General features: G+C 35.1%; 1 non-coding gene across 1 annotated transcript; it reads left to right on the top strand.

Moving 5' to 3' along the window:
• Positions 1-516: 516 nt before the first annotated feature.
• TRNAP-AGG (transfer RNA proline (anticodon AGG)) lies at positions 517-588 on the top strand. Its single transcript has one exon. It is a non-coding gene; the product is annotated as a tRNA-Pro (tRNA).
• Positions 589-10,302: the final 9,714 nt, after the last annotated feature.

Below are 10,302 nucleotides of genomic sequence, written 5' to 3'. Positions count from 1 at the left end.
AAATAATAGTGATTGGGTTGACTCAGCTTATGATATAGGGTATCTCGATGTCGATGCCCATTAACTTTATGATTTGTCGGCACTTTGATTACTTTGCAATCATTCCCTTGTCTTTTATCTCGTTTGTAGTTTCAAATTGAATTTATTTACATGCATCATATTTCTCTTCTGTTTTGTCGCTGTGCGTTGTCCATGTTAAACAATTTGTTTAGTTGTCAGCAGTCGCCCATCGTTCCATTCCCCACAAAAGCAAAGAAAAAAAAAAAAAACAGACAACCGAAACAACTTTTTCGTTATAAATAGAAACACACTGAAATGTGCTGCATGTGGAGCTTGAAAAGCCATTGCATCGAATGGTGAGCGGAGGGGAGGTGGGCGGTCTTTCTTTCACTTTTTACTTGAGTTCGGCCTTCGTTGTTTCTTTTTTGTATCTTTCTTTTTGTGGTTGTTGTTTTTTTCCGATCTTGGCCACTCAGCTTTTCAAGTCAACAACTATTTGGCCGAAAGCTTGCAACTGGCTCGTTGGTCTAGGGGTATGATTTCCGCTTAGGGTGCGGGAGGTCCCGGGTTCAAATCCCGGACGAGCCCAAGTGTTAATACTTTATTTTTTTGATAGTTTTGGGTTTAATTTTTGTAACGAAAATAAACTTTGATTCATGTCCGATTGTCGTTATCACCTGGACACTCCGTGTTAGTCACCTTGTGATTAAATTTATATTCCTTGGCCAATTTATTGCCACGAACTGTTTCTGATCTAATCCCCAATGGTTTATGGCCCCATGAAAATTAAGTCTAATCAAAAGTTGTGATTTTTATTTTTCAAAATATATATGTTAAAATATTTATTTATTCACTTTTACACTCATAACTCTACAAACTAATGTAGAAATATATATTTTTCTGATTTTTTTTTCGAAAAAACATTTTTTATATTACCTTTGGGGGCTTTTGGCATATTATTTATGACCACCTTAACACTGACATCTTGTCGTCTGGTTATTGGCCTTAGGGCCATAAAATACTATTTTATTGGCCAAATCGCATATAGATGTTAACGATTAAATGACGCGAAGAACTTGTCATAATTTATGATCAAAATACTTACGAAGAAGTTGGTGAAAAATTTTTGGCTTCTCATCTTCAAGATGAAAATAAATAAGTTTTTTAAAAGTAAATTGAAAAATATTCAAAAAATATTATCTAGAAATATTTTTAACAATTAATTTTGAAACAATTGGAATTATAGCAATCCTTAATACTAATATGTTCCTGAAGTTATTTCAATATTATTTCAATGTGATTCCCACTTTTGAATCTTTTTAGACTTTTAATGATTCCTGGGACTTCTTCGTCTGAAACTTATTTGTCATTTTTCTATTATGATTTTCATTATTAGTTTAAGTCCAATATTTTATTGGCTCTGCTAGACAATAGGAGTCAAGGGGCTAAAGAAAACATTCTAATTTCATTCGGTTTAATGTTTGAGCTCTCTAAATTTATCTAACAATAAGATGTAAACAGATCTTCCTTAAAATAGAGCAAATGAATATGGCTGTCGTTTATTGAACCATTCAAAATCTTTAACTAAAACAACGTGCAAAAATAACGTCCAAAATTTTAAATAACTTCTTAAATGAAATTTTCTATCCATTACTTACTTTTCCAAAGTTAAATAACCATTCCATTATCTTTAAATTTTAATGCAGTTGGCTCAGCTTTAATTTAGTTGTACTTAATGAATATATATAAGTATGGACGTATAAATTGTTTATGGCAATCTTATGAAATGTATATGCCTGACCCCAAATATACAGCTGTTTGCAGTGATTTTTGTTACCGAAAAGCCAACAGCAAAAAAAATATATAGAAAACCAGAGGGCCGGGGCTAACTTTGACCGCGTCAAAGTTTGTATACCCTTGCAACTTTTTTGGTAACTCTTTCCTTACCTATTAGCCATCAATGTGGAAGAACGTTTTATCTAAAAAGGCTTATGTTTGCGAAAGAATGGCCTACAATAATAGGAAATAACGAAGATATTGACCAAAGTCACAGTTTTCCACCGATCGTTCCTATGGGAGCTATATGATATAGTCACCCGATCTTTATCAAATTCGACACAGTCATTAACAGATATATTTAATTAAGAAATGTTTAATTTGAAAACAATCACGTTAAAAGTAACGAAGTTATTTACAAAAGTCACTGTTTTCGCCCGATCGTTCCTATGGGAGCTATATGATATAGTCATCCGATCTTTATCAAATTCGGCACAGTCATTAACAGATATACTAAACTAACAAATGTTTAATTTGAAAGCAATTGCGGTAAAAGTAACGAAGTTATTTACAAAAGTCACTGTTTTCGACCGATCGTTCCTATGGGAGCTATATGATATAGTCATCCGATCTTGATCAAATTTGGCACAGTCGTTTATAAGCGTAATAAACTCTCTAATCTTAAGTTTCACGATAATAACATAGAAAATAACGAAGTTATTGAGTAAAGTCACTGTTCGTGACTTTGGGGTTTGTATGGGAGCTATATGATATAGTGGTCCGATCCGGCTGAATCCGAGATATACAACGCCTGCAGTATATACAAGCCTAGGTGCAAAATTTCAGCTCTGTAGCTCTTACGGTCTAGGAGGAGTTTGCGTTGATCCAGACGGACGGACGGACGGACGGACGGACGGACGGACATGGCTATTTGAACTCGTCTCGTCGTGCTGATCAAGAATATATATACTTTGTATGGTCGGAGATGCTTCGTTCTATGCGTTGCACACTTCTGACCAAAATTAATATACCCTTTTTGCAAGGGTATAAAAATTGATATTTATACTAGCCAAAGCAGCAGACAACTTGACGTTTTAGATTCGATGATTTATTTGCGGACCGATTTGATGATTTATGGGGTGTCCGTCTGAGATTAGCGCAGTTGACTTCCATGCGGTTGGGGTTATGAATGTTATGTAAAAGATAAGGCAATACGTAAAGTGTGTTCATTAAATATGAATTAGCGCAAATTCTATAAATTCTGAACGAATTGGGCAAAGTTCAGTGAGTTTTGAAGAATGTTAGGAATACTTGTAATTAATTTTCTACTTAATTTAATACACCAAGGAAGTAATGAAAGCAATTCAATGGGTTTTACACTCTGCGGTTATAGTAAGGCCTTCTTCAAATGTTGCGGATCAAGAGGGTAAAGATGTCGCCAAAATAGTCTCAACCATGTAATTTAGTGTGCTTAGTGTGTGAAACAGTGGTATTTGTGTAAGATTGTGTATATAATTATAAAAAAACTCATTAAAGTTATTGGGATAGAACTCTTACCTCATGACAGAACGGATACATTATAGCTTTGTCTGTGGTTTGTCTCTGTATCTTAAATGGGCAAGTGTTAATGATGAAAATGCTTTGAGGTCCCCATTGGTCCTTAATGTTATTGGGGGTCGTAATAGTTCTTAAATATTTTACACACTCAAGTAATAAAATGGATAAGAGTAAAGTTGTTAACTCTCTTATAACTCTTGATATATCCACTCGTCAAATAAGCACAAAAATACAAGTTTGAAAGTTGTAATGAGAAAGAAAGAAATTATGAAATTAAGAAACTGGAAAGTGTGATTTCTAGTCCATTTTGATGAGGATAATTTGATTTCGGTAAAGATGATGCCAAATTTAAGTTAAATATAACTTTTCCTTTAGTTTGTTTGTAGGATAAGACACTTTTTTTGACTATTGACAAACGTATGCAAATAGTGTGGATAAAAGGACCTTCAAATTTAAGCCATGTCTTTGGTTAGTTGAATTAAAACAAAATGTTAAAAATATAATTGCACAAAAATTTTATAAAAAGGGGTTTCAAAATTAGAACTTGTTGCATTAGTACCAGCTGTTCGGAGATGTCACCAACCAAGGTGGGTCCAACCTCGTTCGTTTCTCATGTCGCACACAAAGAGATACAAACTCATCGTACAATGACATAAATTACACAGCAGCTGACTGATGTCAGTGTTGTCGTCGCAGCTAATTAACAGTTTTGTTATAAATTACAAGACCCAAGAAAAGTCATTACAATTTTCCTTGTGTTTTTCCCGTTTCGTCCGTTTGCCCCGCCCCCGTTTACGAAAATTGTGCTGAGCAGGGGAGAGATGGCGATGGAAAACGAGAGGCGAACGTCAATCATGCATAAAACTGACAAAGATGTGACATTTAGGGGCGAGGTAAGTGACAACTAAGCGGATACATTTGTATCTTTTTCGTTGTTTCAACTCCTTAATATTATTTTCAGTTCTGTTTCTGTTTTCTGTGAATTTAACGCCCCCGCTGAGTTGCTCGACAACGTGTTTTCTCTCCTTTGGCATCCCTCATCATTATCATCAGCCATCATCCAGCATCCAGTATCCATACACTCATTCGCTGGGTGTTGTGACATTGTTGCTGCCTGTTTTGTTTTAATATTTATGGCTTCCTCGTGTCATTTTCATAATGTTGCGTTTGACACTTTCCCTCTGGGCTCCTACACACACAGCCATCACACTCCACATTATCTTACATTATATGGGCGGTCGCTGGGCTCTCCCACGCGCTTTGCATGTTGTGTATTCTTTGTAAAAATTAAAAAACACAAAAAAAGAAGACACACATGACATTTGTAGCTGACATGACAACTGTCAACAGGCACTTGGTAGTCATTTATTTTAGTTTTCTAAAGATGATGGACAGCCACGGGTCCAAGGGGCAGATTTTATGGGTCGTCTCTGCAGTGAGTAGAACACAGAAGATTCAAGATTTCAGTTCATAGCCATAAGCAAATTTTCTCTTATCTTGTACACAGTTGTGACAAAAACTTCATGTAAGTCTTAAAATTTCATAGAAAAACTGAACACCCAGTTCTATGAAATCCCTTTATATCTCTTCGATATATGATATCGTAATGTCTACAAAATTATGTTATCAATTAATCAATTCAGAGCTTTTATAAGTGCTGATACCTTTTATGTACAATTTCAAACACTCGTATAATTTTCATGAATTAGTTTTATCTGAATTTTAGTGAAAAATTCAATTTTTTCAATAGTTTTTCTTACATTTTAATCTTCAGAACTAAACTTCTCAAATATTTTAACAGTTTTATTAGATATTTTTAAAAATCCGCATTCATTTACATTCATAAATCTATCTCACCGCAACAAAAATATATCAAAATACTTAAATTTACAGTGGCCGTCAAAACTGATTCAATGTTTGCAACTCTTGCAGTTAAACAGCTGCTGTATGAATATAGAGCAAGCAAATGAAACAAAACTTATTTTTACAGTTACTTAGATTATTCTTAATAAAATAATGCAAATTAGACAACGAAGGAGCGGAAACAACAGAAAAGGGAGATGTAAAACAAAAACAACATGCATTGACTCACTTTTGACTATTCCTATTTTTAGGTTCTTTATCAATAACTGCATCTTAATTTACAGTTATTTTGGGGAATTGTTTTTCGCTTTTGATTTATTCATATTTGTAGTCAATTTTGAAGAAGTAAAGTCATTTGTAATTTGCACCGGGTACCTAATAGTTGCAAAATTGATTGAAAACTCGAGAATGAAAAAAATTTCTAAACCCGTTGAGGACAGTATAGTGTGCCTTTCAGAAAGAGGATCCTCGTCGCGAGAAATAGCCAAATCCCTCTCTATAAGTCAAGCGACAGTCATTAGAGTATTAAAACGGCGTGAAATCAATAACCAAAATACATCCAACGGACGCCGACTGATTACTGATGGTGATGCACGCTTAATGATCAGCCAAATTAAAAAAGATGGTCATATGACGCCCAAGGATGCTGCCAAAGCAATTGGTAAGCCGGTTAGTGAATCAACTGCAAGAAGGGCACTTCGAAATATCGGCTACACTGCGATTGTAAAGAAAAAAAGCCAGCACTGTCCGAGAAAAACGTTAAGGCACGTCTGCAATTTGCCAAAATGCATCGGAATTGGACCATTGAGGACTGGAAGAAGGTTATTTGGTCAGACGAGTCCAAATTTAACCGATATCAGTCCGATGGAAAGGAATACTGCTGGATAAGGCCCGGAGAAACCATTCAAAGGCGACATGTCAGAGAAACTGTGAAACACGGAGGCGGGCACGTTATGGCATGGGGATGTTTTACTTGGTGGAGTTCTGCAAAATTAGTCAAAATTAATGGAATAATGCGAAAGGAAGATTACTTAAACATTCTGCAGACCAATCTTGGCAATTTTATTGACAGATGCGCTTATGGTACAACAGATCTTACTTTTCAGCAAGATAATGACCCTAAGCATACAGCTAGAATTGTCCAAGATTGGTTATCTAACCAAGAATTCAAGCTGATGAAATGGCCAGCACAAAGTCCTGACCTCAATCCAATTGAGAATTTATGGTCAATTGTGAAAAGACGGCTGGGACAATATAAAACACCGCCAACAAACCTGGAGAGCTTATGGCAACGCGTGGAGGAAGAGTGGGCAAAGATTCCTCAGGAAATTTTTCACAATCTTGTGGAAAGTATGCCCTCTCGAATCTCTGCAGTAATAAAACATAAGGGACTTTGGACAAAATATTGAAAATTAGAAAAGAAAAAAAGTTTAAAAAATGTTTGAAAAAAGTCAAAACTGAGTCAATGGTTATTATTTTTGTTTATTAATTTTTGCTGAGAAGCTTGAACAATATCGAATTATTTTTTTATATGGATTTGTTAAGAACTTTATTAGAAATAAAATAAAAAAAATTGGTTGACTTTGGGTTGTTTTTGTTTATTCTGTGAACGCTCAAACGTAAAATTGCAAACATTGAATCACTTTTGACGGCCACTGTATGTGCAAACATATAAAAATTGAATAATTTTTGATCACAATTCAAAATTTCAGACTTAAGTCATTCAGAAACTTTAAAAAATTTGTTTAATGAACTTAAGTTCATCTTATTTAACTTAAATCTTTCTTCCAGTTTAATAAATTTCGGTATATATAACACATTTTAAAACAAATTTTTAAAATCGCAATCTAATAATTCTGTTTTTTTTGTTGTTGTATTTTTTACACATGTTTCAAATAGAATTGAGTTCATTTGCCTATAGAAAGCAGCAGACTGTCAGTCAATTTAATTGATTCATTTAATCTTTCTTCATGTTTTTCCTGAATCTGGCATTTTGACATATTTTAATTAAAAATTATGAAAGGAAATGAACATTAATATGTCTGTCATCGGTGATTTCCGTTATGTGTTCAATGATTGTCCCGAATTTCATTGGTTTTATTTTGTTTTTAAATTCTGCCATAAATGGATTTTATGCAAAAAACAAAAAAAGTTCCCCCACCCAGTTCCAGGTTCACCAAGTTACCCAATCTAAAGCTGCAGACAACAACAACAAATTGGGAGTGAAAAAAATGGTTTTCTATTCGGTTATTTATGACACTCGAAATATCATTGAGACAGGGGACAGCCGAAAACAAATTTACCACTGGCCAGAGTTATATATATCACTGATATATCTATCAATAATATATATCTCAGTGCCAAACATAGAAAAATGTCGGTCGGCGGTGGCTTTTGAAGTGCCCCTCCCCTCCCCCAAAGCCCGATGACTTTGCCGAGGTATTTCTTCAGAGATTTTTTGTTTTTAAACTTCTGTAGATATTATAGGTACATATATACAATGCTTGGTGTTGACTATGGGCTAGGATAGATGGATGGTTTTAATAATAATCACAGTTGATGTATTTATGCCTTGGCTACAGTCCGAAGGCCCAGTAAAGTCATAAATTAACAATGCGTCTTAACTTTTCTGTTGTTCGGTCGTTTTTCTTTTCGTTTCTCTTTTTCTTTTTTGCGCACACATTTCATATCGTATTTTATTCCTTGTTTCCTTACCATAATTTACGATCAAGTAGGCTAATGTTGAGGTACTTACAGATGTCATTTTGTCATTCTATTAAATGCAACAGACCGATCGCAGACCGAGTATCTACCGATTGTTGTGGGCAGCAAGATATGACAGATATCAAGTTGTATGTGAGTCAAGTTGTGAAGCGGCAACAGTTTATAATAATAATTCCCTTAGAATTGGGAAATAATATTCTCTATTTTAACGTATCTAAATTTATCAATTTTCCTATCGTTCTCCCTCTTCTATCTATCTGTAAAGTATTTACTCCTTCAAAATTCGAATCGTTTTCGTTAGTCCAAATTCAAAAATGAAGTTTTCAACTCATGGTTTACCATTTCTGATACTCTGATCGCAATTAAGACTAGCGATTGGAGATAGATATCAGTTTCAACCTTTTTTCTCTTTACTGAAGGTTTTGCTTTTACTTTGGTCAAAAGTTGAAGCCAAATAGGGAAACCAAAATGCTTGCTGCAGTTGCTGTTGCTACTGATCTTGGACTGATGTTGTTGCTGGCTGCTGCTTTTGATGATGTTTCTTATGGTCGGCCACATTATTAAGCCAATTCATTCAGTTGGCCGGGTAGCAGATAAATAAATAAAATTTGAAACATTGCCACAACAATAAACGGCGACAGTACACGATTTATGAAACAAGGCAGCACCGGCAACGGCTGCTGTTGCTGTTGTTGTTGGGGGACCCAAATGAAGAGGCAAACAACAGCAACAGCAACAGCAATAGCGACAGCGGCAGCAGCTGCCACCGTGTTGTTGCTCACATTACTCTTTTTGGCGTGGCACCGACAGCACACAAAGATATAGAAAAGAAGAGAAACAACAACAATAAAAACACATACAATACTCGAGGTTGAGGCCAAAATGACTAATGACCAGCGATTATCAAGCGATAAAAGGCAAAGAGAGCCAACAACAGCAGTGGCAGCAGCAGCAGCAGCAGAGATAATTTATTATTGTTTTAAACATTTGTGTTTTGCGCTCAAACGAGATACATTTGTATCTTCTTTCTCTCTGCCTCACTGTCCCAATGTCCCAACTGTCTTTTGTTCATTAAGACAATAAAAAAAATCCCCCATACATATTTATATATACCTAGTATACAATATTCAAATTTATTTTTTGTTTCCCCCTTTTGTGGCGCTTCATTTTAGCATATGTTTGGCGGCTGCAACTTGTAATTAGTTGGCCTTTTATAACCTGCCCCCTTCATCAGCGTATCTTCACTTCCTTTCAGCTCGTCTCTGTCTCTGGTTTTATTTTTGGTTTTGTTAGGTTTCTTCTTTTTTTTTACTACTGTCTGAGTGTTAAACTTGTTGTTGCTGCTACCAACAGCAACAGCAGCAACAACACCAGCAGCGGCGGCAACACAAACAGCAGCACCACCAGCAATAATAAACTTGAAGATTCATGAAAGCGGCAAAAGGAAAATAAACACTCAAAGAGACGTAAATTTTAGTCTCTCAGTATTTCATTTCTTTTGTTGGCAAACCAAGCGAACACTTCTCCACCCTTTTGAAAGCTAACAAGAAAAACTATTCCAAAAACCAAAATATATATACGAAAACGAAGCAAGTTAAAATGGGTTTACAAGACGAATGTTTATTACCCTTTCTTAAGCATTTTTCCCATGACATTTTTTATGGGCTTCAATAATCGGTTTTTTACTTTGAATGTGTAAGTTTTTGGAATCTAAAACTAAGTTAGTTGTACAGTTTTGATTTCAAAAAGAAAATACGTACTTTCTATCATTTAAGTAAGGTTAGACAGTCTTTTTACACTTGATTTGATTGTAATTCTCAACTAGTTTTAGAATTGAAGATAAATGAAGTCCATTACAAGAAGTCTTTGCCTATCTTAGCTTGCTTCGTTTGCTTGTAATTCTCAACTAGTTTGAACTGGCTTATAACGTCCGTCTGGTTATGGCGACTAAAGGTCGATGAGTGATTGGTTGATCCCAATACAAAGTTATTTGAAAGGGCCTCCGGTTAATACCTCTTCCGGATAAAACGTCGACGATCGTAGGTCCCTTGAGCATTGTTATAACCGGATTCTACTGTATGTGTATCTGGATGTCATGGATGTCAGATCTTACGGTAGATCAACCGAAATGTAACTGTGCATATCTCTAGTTTTTGTATAGGGTATATAAAAAAGGGCAAGAGATCTCCTTCTGATGATTGTTAGTTGTTTTGCGTGGCCGGTTCTCGTTGTAAATGTGAATTGGCCGAAATTAAAAATATATTTATGACTTAAGTGGCAATAAATTATGTTTCTTGTTAAAATTCTATTGTTTCTGTGGTTCAGAGGGGGAATTTCTGTTTCTGTTAATTTTTCTCTTATTGTTTTTGCGCTCGGCTTTCT

Source organism: Drosophila tropicalis, unplaced genomic scaffold (assembly GCF_018151085.1).
Source record: "Drosophila tropicalis isolate 14030-0801.00 unplaced genomic scaffold, ASM1815108v1 contig_393, whole genome shotgun sequence".
NCBI classification, from domain to species: Eukaryota; Metazoa; Arthropoda; class Insecta; order Diptera; family Drosophilidae; genus Drosophila; species Drosophila tropicalis.
This window is presented reverse-complemented; position numbering and strand designations above follow the sequence as displayed.